At 29.1% G+C, this 13,599-nt stretch overlaps 1 pseudogene; it reads right to left on the bottom strand.

The window, feature by feature from the left end:
* LOC142329531 (exonuclease mut-7 homolog) overlaps positions 1-13,477 on the bottom strand; it is a 47,259-nt pseudogene extending 33,782 nt beyond the window's left edge.
* Positions 13,478-13,599: the final 122 nt, after the last annotated feature.

Here is a 13,599-nt window from a genome sequence, read left to right as displayed (position 1 = left end):
TGCAGAAAAAGGTGTATATATAAGAAAATACAGTGCATTTGGAAAGTGTCGCTATGCATTATGCCTTAGAATTATGAGGTGCATTCTGTTTTTTTGGCATTAGGTTGGTTGCCCTGTGGGTTCATTGGGCATTGCTCAGTAACCTAGATCAGTTGTTAAGTTGTGATTGAAAATGCTTTGTTTAATGTTTTGTTTATCAGAATCAGTAGTTGTGAAAAATATAATGGTTCTTCTGGTAGAAGAACACATTCTTCTCCTTGAACACATCTTTCTTGAAGGTGAATAATATACTGAATTAGTGAAGCACAAGTTTTTTGAAAAGTTTCCAAATACTCCTGTTCTTCACTACAATGCAATGTGAACACTTATCAAAAACTTTCAGTCAACAGGCTCTGTTGAAAACGCTGATCGAAGTGGAAGACCACCAAAACTAAATGAAGAGAAGCTGCTTGATATTTTGGATGCTATGGCCATAAGTTCATTGAAGTCAATGCGTAAGTTAGCACAACAGAAAAGTACTGGATATGTTAATGCATATAAAGCAGTAAGAAAAGAACTGAAACTTTTCCCCTACAAAGTAATGCGTCTTCAAGAAATGAAACCTACAGATCATGTCAAAAGACTAAATTACTATCAATGGTTTAGATGTTTTACTGACCAAAATTCCATACGTATCCTCAAGATTATGTTTTTTACAGATGAAGTGTGATTTCATCTGGGAGGGTATATTAATTCACAAAATACACGACTAAGGATGACAACTAACCCCCATGAATTACACAATTTTTACAGGAAGCAAAAATTGGAGGCTGAGTTGGTGAGAGTAGAATGCGCATCGTGGGTTCAATTTTTTTGTTGAAAATACAGATAATAGTAATTGTTATTGTTGTTTTAACAAACTTCATTAGTCACTTAACAGAAGTGGAAATCAATCAGAGTTGGTTCCAACAAGATGGTGTCACAGTGCGCTAACAGATCAATGACTTAAATGTCTTTGATGAATGAATACTTAAAATATAATAACTTAAAATATAACAACTACTTATATTTCAAGGGGTTTGTGGCCTGCACAACTACCTGATCTGACTCCCTTGAATTAGTTTCACTGGAGGGCAGCAAAACAAGCATTGTATCACAACAGACCAGGACAACTGACAAACTAAAAGCCACAATAATGACATATATACAAGACATTCCAGTATATCAGCTGGTTAAAGTGTTTGAAAACAAATTAAAACATGTGCTGTATTGTATTGATGTTAGAGGAGGTCATTTTCAACACCTTTTATAAACTATCCCAGTTATTTTAATATGCGTTTCTATAAAATAAAAATACAAAGTAATAATTAAGAAAGGTTTGTCATTACACTTCCATGATTCCAGTGCATTGCAACTTTCCGAACGCGCTGTACATTAAATAAATAAATTAAAATAATGACAAAAGATATTGATTGACAAATCAATGCTAACAACCATTGTTGCTTTAGGAAATCTAGTTAGAAATTATAGATTTTTGCTTCAAACCTTGAAGCTTGCTTTAAAAATCATCAGATTTTTTAAAAACTATAACTTTCAAAAAATAAGCAATTTTATAACCAATTTACAGACAAAACTGGAATACACCAAGTTCTATAGTCTTTAGTGATCTTGAACATTACATATCTGCGTTTGTTCTACTCTACAAGATTACTCCTTGATAAGGAATTGTCTCAATTCTTATCATCAAGGAATAAAATCTTTCATCCAGTTAATTAGTATATGAAAGTAGGTTGTGATAAATAAATAATAAACATCAATCATTAATTATAACAAATATACTTACAATGCAATACTTTCCGTATCACCAAATACATTTTCGGCACCTAATAATCTATCAAGATAAGAAACCAGTTCTGTTTGACGAGATGGGCTTTGCAGAAGGTGATCTTCAATTAAAGATAATTTATCTTGAAATACCATCGGTATCACAAAATCTTCAATATTAACAAACTTATCATACAATCCCAAATAAGAAATAATGTAACATGCCTAAAACAAAAATTTTTTCAACTACAGATGCATTTTATACTTCAAAAAAAATTCTTAAGTTCTATATATATGAACTAATATGAAGTAAGAATAAAAAGTCTTGCCAAAAGCGACATTTAAATGGTCCATAATACAAAAAAAAAACTTCCAAGAGCAGGCAGTCTCGTCGTATGTTAATGGAATTCAACACAGCAGTCAATGCCACAATTAAATAGATATATTATTGTTAAAATTAGAATGGTAGTAGCAGTTGTAATGAAATAGGAACAGTGTACGTACTTTAGTTCTGACTGTATGGGAACAATGTAACATACTTTAATTCTGACTATAAGGGTTTTACAATCAGTCTTATAAGTCTAAATAATGAAAACATAAAAAAACATTTTTTATGGAATTTAAGTGAGCTCTACAGTTATGTTGAATTAATAAACTAAAAATTAAAATAAAGCTCTGAGCATAAAGCACAGATAACATAAAAGTATGCTTATTTTTTGCCAAATTTAAGGGAGTTCTACAATATGGTAGATATTTTGTTACCTTACCACTAACCACTGGTTCCAGGGACACCAGACAAATGAGAAAGGATTGTATAAGGTACTTCCACTCACAAAAGGCTTTGCTTTTACTATATTCTTGTAAAATAGCAAAGAAATTTATAAAAGATTTCACATGAAACAAAAAATATATTTGATCAAAACTGCATCATAAACAGAAAAAAATTAAAACTTCAAGGTTAAAACAGTATCTGACTTTTCTCACTTGCTTAGTACACATAAAATATACCTGTCCATTAGTACAATTTAACTTAAACAATAATTATAATAATAACAATAAAAATATTCTAAAATACAATGGAAAGCAGCTATGCATCTAACTTTAACAATAAACTGGGCAATTCAAGAAGTATTTCACAAATTTAAAAGCATATAAAAATTTATTAAGATACCTACCTTACAGATTTGGCTGAGGTTTCATTTCATAACAAAACACTCAAGTTTTGACTCACGTAGTTCATTAGCACCAAATTTGCCCATCAGCAATGTTACCAGTGTTGTTTAAAATAGATACACTTATTGGTGTGCAATGTGCTCTCTTTGTGTTCTGGTTTGATGATTTGCAATAAGCAACTGCAGTTCAACATAATTTTCAAACAGAGTACAGTAGGAAGCCTCCTAGTAGGCATACAATTTACTCTTGGCACCAAATCTTCATTGAGACAGGTTGTTCTTCCAGAAGGAACGGTCCGTCTTCTTCCAGAAACAACCGTAAATGGTATCACTTATCTGAACATGCTTCAAAATTTTTTAATTCCTCAGTCAGACAAAGATGACCAAGATGGACACCATTACTATTGGCAAGACGGGGCTAATAAGGCCTTTTCACTACCGCCTAGAAGTTTGATTTTCTTAATACTAGATTCCCAGGTCGGTGGATCAGTTGTGAAGGTCCATCCAATTGCAAGGCCACCTCGCTCCCCACATTTAAACCCGCTAGATTTATTCTTGTGGGGTTTCATTAATGATCAGATTTATGTACCATCTTTGGCTGCTGATCTTGTTAAACTAAAACTTTGACTTAATCAGACTGTAAAGGTAACATCCAACATACTGGCTACAGTCTGGAATAAAATCAACTTCAGGTGGAATGTATGTTGCATTACAAAATGGAAGCCACAAAGAACCAACTGAATGTCAGGTAACAAACTTGATTGGTTGAAGTCTCATTTCATAGAAAAATACATCAAGTTTGTAAGTCACCAATCTGTAAGTTATCTCAATACATTTTTATGTGTTTTAAGTTGTGAAGTCATTTTTGAATCGCCCAGTGTATTTAAAAAGAAATAATATAATGAATAAATGGTAACTAGATTGTATCAGTCAATACTAGTGCATTATTTATATTCAAAATCATGGATGAATGAAATCAACAAAATAGAGTACTATTTTTGTCAAATTCTGTGAAAAATTTGCTGTTTATGTATTTTTTTAACTGAATAAGGAAGGTTATGAATTTAAAAATTCAACGTTGATTTGATATCAAGTCAAAGTGATGCAAGATGAAGAATGTGTTGAAAATACAAATTGTTGATTGGATGACGAATGATCAGAGTAATAATAATAATAATCTGAATAAGCTTTTCACAAGCGATAATGATATAAGTACAATTTTAAAACAGTTACCTAATTCTTTTTCAGAACAGAATGTGTGATAATTTTTAGTCACAAAATACAAATTAAAGTGTTGTGTGTCAAATATTCAGTCACCAACAGGGTTAATCACCAGTTTGACTGTTTATCATCCACATTTCCATTTTCCCAATATGATTTGTTGGAATATACAAAACCATGAAAAAAGACTGTACATATCAAACAAATATGATTATAATATAAAATTTAGAAAGATATTTCAATCTTTGGGACAAGTGTACATTATAGAATGATTAAGTATTAAAGTGATTTTCCCTAAGATTGTCACGCCAATAATAAATTATGTAAACATTATATTGCTACATTTCATACCACTTAAAAAAATTTAATAAAACATTTCTGTAAATTTATATTTTCTCAGTTGTAAAAGTTTTTAAACTACTACAAATCTATAATAAAAACTTTTTTGCTTTTTTTTAATACCAAGAACAAACATTGTGAATTAAACTTCACTAGGTAATTTTATACATCACAGATTTTAATATATTGAATACAGTATAGCATAAATTTATTATTACTAATACGTAGAAATATTTAATCATGACAGATTGACAATTGTAATTATTAGATAAGATAATGATAAATAATTACATCCCTCTGCACTTTAAGCTATTTAATGAATTTAAAATATTTATTATAAAATAATAATTAACCTTAAACAGGAGAATAAATTTTTAATTAATGGATAACAACAATTTAACACAATTAATAATAAAAAACAAATTGAATCTTTAGTTTACAGAAAAATAATCATAAATACTACCACAATTTATAAAAATTCAAATTACAAATGGTCTCAAATATAGATAAACATGATCAACAAAGCAGTCCACTATAAAGAAAATAACAAAACAAAAACCTGCAACAGATTACATAACTTTACCGGCATAGCCAGTCAAGCTATGCGTTCGACTTTTTAATTCAATCATTTTAAGCTCTATTTGTATCTTTTTAGATAAAACAATTCCTTTTTATTAAAAAAACAATAAGCAAAATTATGATTCTTTTTGGATATTTTAAATTATGAATATTTTTATGTAAAAATACTTCTTTCTAATTTTATGATACACAGTTAAATAAAAAATATAAAGAAAAAACTGATTATTTCTATACTTGCTAAGGACTTATGAAAACTGAACTGTGAGAATCTTGTTTTGTGTTTTTGTTAATGGCATATATTTATGTATATGACAGTTTGAATCAATTCTGTCTTAAGAAAATGGATTTCAAATTTTTATCTAAATTGTATGACATTAATATGAAAACAACCATTCACAAAGTTCAAAACCAAAAATCAATGCTTACGATTGTGGATTCTTTGCTATGGCCTTTATGACGACTATGTTTTGGAAAAAACACAGAAGAGATAAGTTATGATGAATCAAAAGTATGACAACATTCATGTAAAACATTAAACAAAAAGTGCTTTATAAATACCCAAAAAACTCAAAAATGTAAACTTCAATAGCCGGAAGAAATAAAAAAATATAATGTACAAATGTTAAAAAATATATTTGTTGAGCCAAAATGCTCAACAAGAAAAGCAATAACCAAAATTTTTAATATTAGTTACACAATTATTTTGAAAAATACATTTTCAACTTATTGAAAATTTGGGAGTTTCCACATCAGGAGAGGGATTTTAAGCTATTTTAGTGACTATTATTTAACAAAAGACATTTTGAACATTAAAAATTTGATATTGGATAATTTTTTTTTTCATTTTCAAGGTATACTAAAGAGTAAGGACTACTAAAAAAGTAAACTTTTTAAACTTTAAATGCAACGGATTACTTAAGAGATGTTTTTAAATTTACAAAATAAATTTTTAAAAAATTTACCGTAGACCACTGAAGTAGAATGGTAAAAAAGTAGAGGTTTCAAAGTCTATTGATTTAGAAAATAGGGATGCAAAACTCTCATCTACTCCTCCTATTCTGATGCAAAATATTGTTAAAAAAGAGAAATATTTAAAATAATTTTTTTGAGAGGGGTAAATAATTAAATAAAAATTTTTGGCAATTTGCGATCTTGATAAAAAACCTATATAAGAAAATGTTATTGCTTCACTGCCACAGTAAAGATTTGAAATTTTATTTCAGCCAAAACACCACCACCCATTTTCCAATTTTTGCAAAAGTTTTCCTCTGAAGACTGTCTACAAAGTTTGAAGAAAATTGGTCAGCGGGGTCCAGAGTTATAAGACCAAACACAGGTCAACATACAAATACAATGTACAAACATACAGGTCAACATAAAAATGTCTATCTGACAAAAATATATTTTTTGTCAATATATATATATTTATATATTTTTTTAGTAAAATATATATTTTACAATTAATTCAAATCTATTAAAAAAATAAAGGCATACAACTTAAAAAATTCACATTTTTTACCTACATAATTTCCTGTTATAGCTATAACATCAAATATTCTTACAGTGAGAAAGTAACAAACTGAACAAAGCAATAAATAAAATTTAAAAAAATATTTTTACAGAAAATATTGTTATATATGTATATCATAATATATATATATATATATATATATGGTAGACAACCCAGAGTATATAGCCAGAGAATCTATGGTACTGACACTGGCACAAAGAGAATTAAATAAAAATAGAGTTACATCAATATTATGTTTAATTGGACAATAAGTAATCACAAAAACTGTAAACATTCCATGTTGTACAGAAAAAAAATGCACCGACCTGGCATAGAATTCATTGTACTACAGCTTTTATCCTGTTGATTGCAAGATCCAATCAGATTGGATAAGGCAATTAATGGTAAACTGACAGGTATGATTAGATCGAATCACTGTAACAGTTTTTATTATCCATCATCATTAATAAATGTGCCAAAAGATTTCCATGAATCGTTCCACCTATTAATAATGTAGTTTCATTCACAAATTTTATTGCTCCTTTTTGCTCTATTAACATAACCATGATAGTATCATGACTGACGTGTGTGCTTTGTTCATGTTCCCAACTGAATTAAAAAATGCGTTTATTGACTGTGTCAAAGATGATAAGCTAAGTATTTTATTACGTGTAACACGCTTTATACCAAATTATTCAAAAAAAATTTTAATTTTTAAATAGACTTATCACCTACAGTAAAATCTTTACTAGTTGAAATAATGAATTCTACAGAAATCAACTTCAACCTTAAAAGTTAATAAGTAAATGAATAACCTCCAACTTGGTTTGTTTTTTCAATAAAAAGATTCAATCACTGATTATTGAAATTTTTTTTTTTTTTTGTCTTCAGTCATTTGACTGGTTTGATGCAGCTCTCCAAGATTCCCTATCCAGTGCTAGTCGTTCCATTTCAGTATACCCTCTACATCCTACATCCCTAACAATTTGTTTTACATGTTCCAAACGTGGCCTGCCTACACAATTTTTTCCTTCTACCTGTCCTTCCAATATCAAAGCGACTATTCCAGGATGCCTTAGTATGTGGCCTATAAGTCTGTCTCTTCTTTTAACTATATTTTTCCAAATGCTTCTTTCTTCATCTATTTGCCGCAATACCTCTTCATTTGTCACTTTATCCACCCATCTGATTTTTAACATTCTCCTATAGCACCACATTTCAAAAGCTTCTAATCTTTTCTTCTCAGATACTCCGATCGTCCAAGTTTCACTTCCATATAAAGCGACACTCCAAACATACACTTTCAAAAATCTTTTCCTGACATTTAAATTAATTTTTGATGTATTGAAAATTAAATTTCGGAATTGTTAGTGCAAAGTAAGCATTTTAGAGAGTGAAATGTTTTAAACATGAGAGCATACTCCCAGTTCAAGTATAGTCGAGTAGTTAATGCAATTTCAACAAAACTGAACAAATTTATCATAAAATTTAATATTTCTTTTTTTTTTTTATCTGCATACTTGCTTATAAAGGGATCACTGTATGTTTTTACAATCTTAATGTATTTTCATTATTCTAGTATGTACATATATTTAACTCATACTATCTCCATATGATTCAATAAGTTTAGGATTTCTTCCATATTCTACACTTATTTCTTCTGAATAACCAAAAAAACAAAACAAAACAAAAAACAACCATACAAGCAAAAATGAATTCACGCTTAGCAGACTCAATATAATATCACTAATGATTTTTTTTTTAATAAATATACAGAGGTGAGCAACAAAAAACCGAACCCATAATGTAACTGCTGCAGAATCAGTAGGTTATGTCGGAATGAAATTTTATGAATGATATGGATAAAATAAATAAAAAAAAACATTAAGCGTAATTTAAATGTTGCATTTATTTACCTTATCGTTACAAAGGATGTTCAATATGATCACCCTGGGCATTGATGCACTTTTGTACTCGACTGATCATATTGAGAGTCGTCTGACACAAAATGTTGTTGTCAATTGTTCAATTGTGTTGATTTCTTGTTGAATGCTCACTTTCAGTTCATTAATATTGTGGGGATGCATAAACTGACTCCTTTAAGTAGCTCCAAAGAAAAAAAAATCACAAGTAGACACCTCTGGGGAACATGGAGGCCACCGTCCTCTGCTGACAGCTCGTTCATTTGTGAAAACTGCATGAATGCGATTCAGTGAAACGTTTGATGTGTGACACTTTACTCTGTCTTGTTGGAAGAAGCTGTATTCTTTTTCATTATCAGTTAATTTCACATAGAATTCTTTGAAAATGGCATCTTCTGGACTGGCAGTAGATTCCCCTTTCAATATCATCAATGGCCTGTGGAGTCCTAATGGAAGGTTGCCTATTTTGTTTGCCTTTGAAACTGAACCTGTTGTACACCATTTTTTAACTAAATCATGTGTGCTACTCTTTGTTGTGATACAGGCCTTCAGAAATTTTTCTACGAATACTTGAAAAGATTCTTCAAATTATCCAGAGTGAATACAGGCCTCAACTACAGCTATCCTTTCCTGGATTGAATAAGGCCTTTTTTACAAACACAACTGCACTACAACAAAACGTATACTGCACTGAAACTTAACCACCTGACAAATGGGAGCACAATTAGTAGTAACATTTACATCCACTCATCATGCTAGTTGTGTGAGAGTCTTTCATAAATAGTGTTGGGTAGCAGTTTCATTATGGGTTCAGTTTTATGTTGCTCACCTGTATAATGCTGTTAACCCATTATCTGCCAGACATAAACATACACAATTTTTTTTCTAAATAAACTTTTTATTTTATCCATTAGTAGAAATATTTTCATATAAACTAAAAAATCAATTATTGCTCAGGAATAAATAGTTAGTTTATGCATCTTTGGCAAAAAGCATGTAAAAATGTAATTTTCTGAACAGTATAATAAGAAGACATATGAACAATTTATATTACAATTTATTAAACTGAAAGTAATACAGTAACAGATAAATTTAAAAAAATTTTTTTTTATAAAATAAATAATTTTTTTTTTTTTTTTGCTGTGAATGAAATTCTTGAAAACATTTTGAATTTAGGTGCACTTTAATTTTATAAAAAAAAAAAAATTATGGTTTTTGCATAGCTTACATCTTCTTCTAGCTTTCCCACATGCACTGAAATAACATGTGCCCTTTTTGAACTTAACGAACATCTTCTGGCAAACTGTTTTTTGATGGACGACCCTTTGTTATCACTGGTGGTAAAGGAAAATATTTTTAATTTTTTCTTCATTTTCAGCAATGCTTCGTGGTATTTTTATTTCTTCACTCTTTATCAGTGTTTATACAAGAAAAGACCTCTAAAATCAATTTGACTGATTTTACTATTATTTGCAAGTCTGTATATATTCCATGAATTTACTATAATAGAATCTACAGCATCTGTAAACAATGGCCACCACCATTTTTTTCCTCTAATTCAAATTCTATAATTTTCAATACCGTTGTCAAAAGAATCAACGCCACCCATACTTTTAGTATATTCTGCTATCATTAATGGTTGAACGACAATCATGGTGTTTTTGGCTGCATCTTTTTGAAGTTGATAATGGATCAAATATATCGTATTTGATAATGGATAGCCACTGTGGTTACTAGCAACTGTTACCACTGCATTATGATTCCCAGATAAACTCTACAGCGAAGGCAATAAGCTGAGTTATTAAATCACCGATGCAAATGCCTGCAAATCTTTTGGATTGTAATGATGTACTTTCCCATCACAATAATGAAAAGGAAGTCATCTCCCTTGATAAAGTTTTAAAAGCTGTTCACAATATTCATTTTGTTGTTGTGAGTTTGCATGGCACCCACTGAGAACAGATTTTACAGTAGATTCATTTATTGGTCAGTTTTGCAATAATAGAGTCTTACATGTCCTTTCAATATGCCTATCTGGGTGGCGATGGGTTGTTGTGTAATAAGAATCAATTCATCCATCTCCATTTGGTGCTTCTCATCAGTCACAGAAACTGGTTGACCACTGCAAGATTTATCCTAATTGTTAATACCATAACGACTGTTATAAAATTTAAAAAAATAATATAGTTCATACATTACTAAATTATCTGATAAATTTATCAGAATGTTCAGTCAAACATTTTTAACATCAGTTACATTGTAAAACGATACAGTTAAATCAAAATTGTTATGTTTTTAGCATCATACCTTTAACTAGTGACAAAAGTGACTAGTGCACTTCTATTCTACTATTGTTATACATTAACAGCACTTGCTTCATCGCAAATTAGATTTCATATTAAGTGTCAGCTTTTAAAGCAATCCATCAAGCAATTGAATTCTTTGATTTTTTTATTTCTCCCAACATTCTCATCACCTGCAAAGCTTAAACTTAAATAATTGGTTCCAAAATAGTCAACTCTTTCACTTTTGCTCTTGTATACCAATTCTGTTTACTTCAACCAATTTTTAATTCATGCAATCACACATTATTGTAACTTATATTTTTTAATACATTTTATATTTGCATTCTATTGCTGTGAGATTTTAAAACTGTTTAATTGATAATTTTTATCTGCTATTTGGTTCATTATTATTTTTTCACTTAAAACCAATGTTTTATACTTAATGTTGACATTTTATTGAAAATTAGAAACCAAAATAATACAATAAAAAAATTCAAATGTTAAAACCATAAATGTATTAAATCAGCTTGAATTTTCACATTTAATGACTTTATAAAAATTTATAACCTAAAAGAAACAGGTGAGGAACAAAATATTTTAACAAGTGGTAATAGAAGTACAGTATTATTAGAAAAAAGGAATTAAATTATTAGAAAAAAGAATCAAGATCTTGGTTGCCTCTCAATTAGCAAGTTCTGTAAAATTACTAAATTCATTTATCAATAATAACATTCAAGGAAACTTCAGAATATTGGTAAAATATACTTATTTTAGAAATATTGTATAAATTAAAACATTCTATATTAGCTTTCTTTCAGTAGTTCCATAATTTTGTAAATGTTCAAAAAGTATTTTGACGTATTCCTGATAAGCAGTTACAAAATTTTCTTCACCTGTTTCATCAAATTAAGAATTTTAATGTTATAATCCTTGTTACTGTTCAGAGTCTATTTCAAACAGAGAAATAATAAAAACAAGCTATTGACAAAAGCAGGATGAGCAGATGGTCCCATTTACGTTGAATTATACTGTACAAAATACTTCTTGACTGTCAGGGACCAATACACCAGTAGATTGTCGTGCAAAAGAATCTGATTATTTGTTTTCATTTTCTGAGATATTTCCTTTTGACTGCATTCTTGAAGGATAATCTATGAAGGATATTTAAAAACATTTTTTTTGTTTACTGTTTGACCTTTTGGAATGAATTTATGGTAAACAACATTTTTGTAAATTAAAATAATTTCAAATGCAACTTTTGATTTACTAAAATCGTTTTTGTCAAGAAGAGATAATAGGATTCCAATCCAGACCAATATTTTGTCTGTAGAGAGTATAAAAAACCATGTCTCATCTTTTTTATTAAACACCTGTGATTATTATTGAGAAAATTTTTGTCCTGACTGACCATCTTACAAGATCTCCTGTCAATATCACTCATATTTCTCCCTGATCTACAGATATTTTTTGTATGATTTGTTGAAACAATCTATTTTCAGATAACGTGAATACTATGGCAACTTCCTATGTATATTTAAAGTTCTGATGGTACAAGTATTTTACTACTTTGAATACACTCATTTTTTTTTGTTATTTGTCACAAGGGATGGATTACTATGATAAAAATCCTAACACACTACATAATCCTCATGGGTACTTATAAACTTGAGTTTTTTTTTTTTATTGATTTACCGCATGACTTATTAAGCTGTCTTAATTCTCTGGTGGTGATTTTTAGAGAAAAATCAAAAATTTAACTTTTGTATGATGTTCAATGACACAATTTGAACTATTTTTTAGGTCACACATATGCATGAGTATGCATATACACACAAATAATAAATGCATACATCAGTTGGTATTGTTAAAGAAGAAACACATACAGTATCACAAATATTTTAACATCATGAACACTGCCACCTTATGAAGCAATAATTTCCTTTCCATGATTAATATTTCAAACAGAAGGAACAAATTTTAGATTTCTAATAACCTCATACATGCACTTACATACATACATATAAATAATCTTAATAGCTTAACTGAAATTAGAAATTAAAAACAAACAAACTACAATAAAATGTTGTTCACATATCAATGAATATCCCTGTTGTATGACAGGAAATAAATTATTACAAAATCTGTTAACAGTGATCTGTATAATACATATAGCAACTGTTTTGTCTTCATATATGTTTAGCTACCTTTTTTTGGGGTTTAGAATATTTACATTTTTTGAGAAATAGACTGTTTATTTTTAACAGTTTAAATTAATTTAGTGGCTAATCCATAACCCCATCTTTATAAAAATAAGTATAAAAACTTAATTACAATTTCTTATCTAAGGTAACACAATATTTAATACTTAAATTCAGTAAATACATAAAGAAATCTACTTTAAAACAACTATTACTCTCATTCATAGTAATATTAATTAAATCAAAAGATTTAGCACAAAGGGCAGTAGTATTCTTACATATTTTTTGAAGAATATTAACAGAAAGAGTAGTTTTAAAATCATGTGCAGCTGCACCAATTCTTTTTTCCCAATGAAGGCAACCATCTACTTCAAAGTTCTTCAACTGAAGAGTAACATCAGAAGCGAAGAGAATAACGTATACGTAATATCCAACTTTACTCATTTTTAACAGCAATTATATGGATATAGGCCTGCATATCAGAAAAATAATTTTAAAAGATGAAGAAATATAACTAAATTAAAAAATGGACTAGAAAATGAAATTTGATGAAACACCATGCAGATGAAT

This window comes from Lycorma delicatula, chromosome 8 (genome assembly GCF_047948215.1).
Source record: "Lycorma delicatula isolate Av1 chromosome 8, ASM4794821v1, whole genome shotgun sequence".
NCBI classification, from domain to species: domain Eukaryota; kingdom Metazoa; phylum Arthropoda; class Insecta; order Hemiptera; family Fulgoridae; genus Lycorma; species Lycorma delicatula.
The sequence above is the reverse complement of the archived record's forward strand: the minus strand, read 5'-3'. Positions and strand labels throughout refer to the sequence as shown.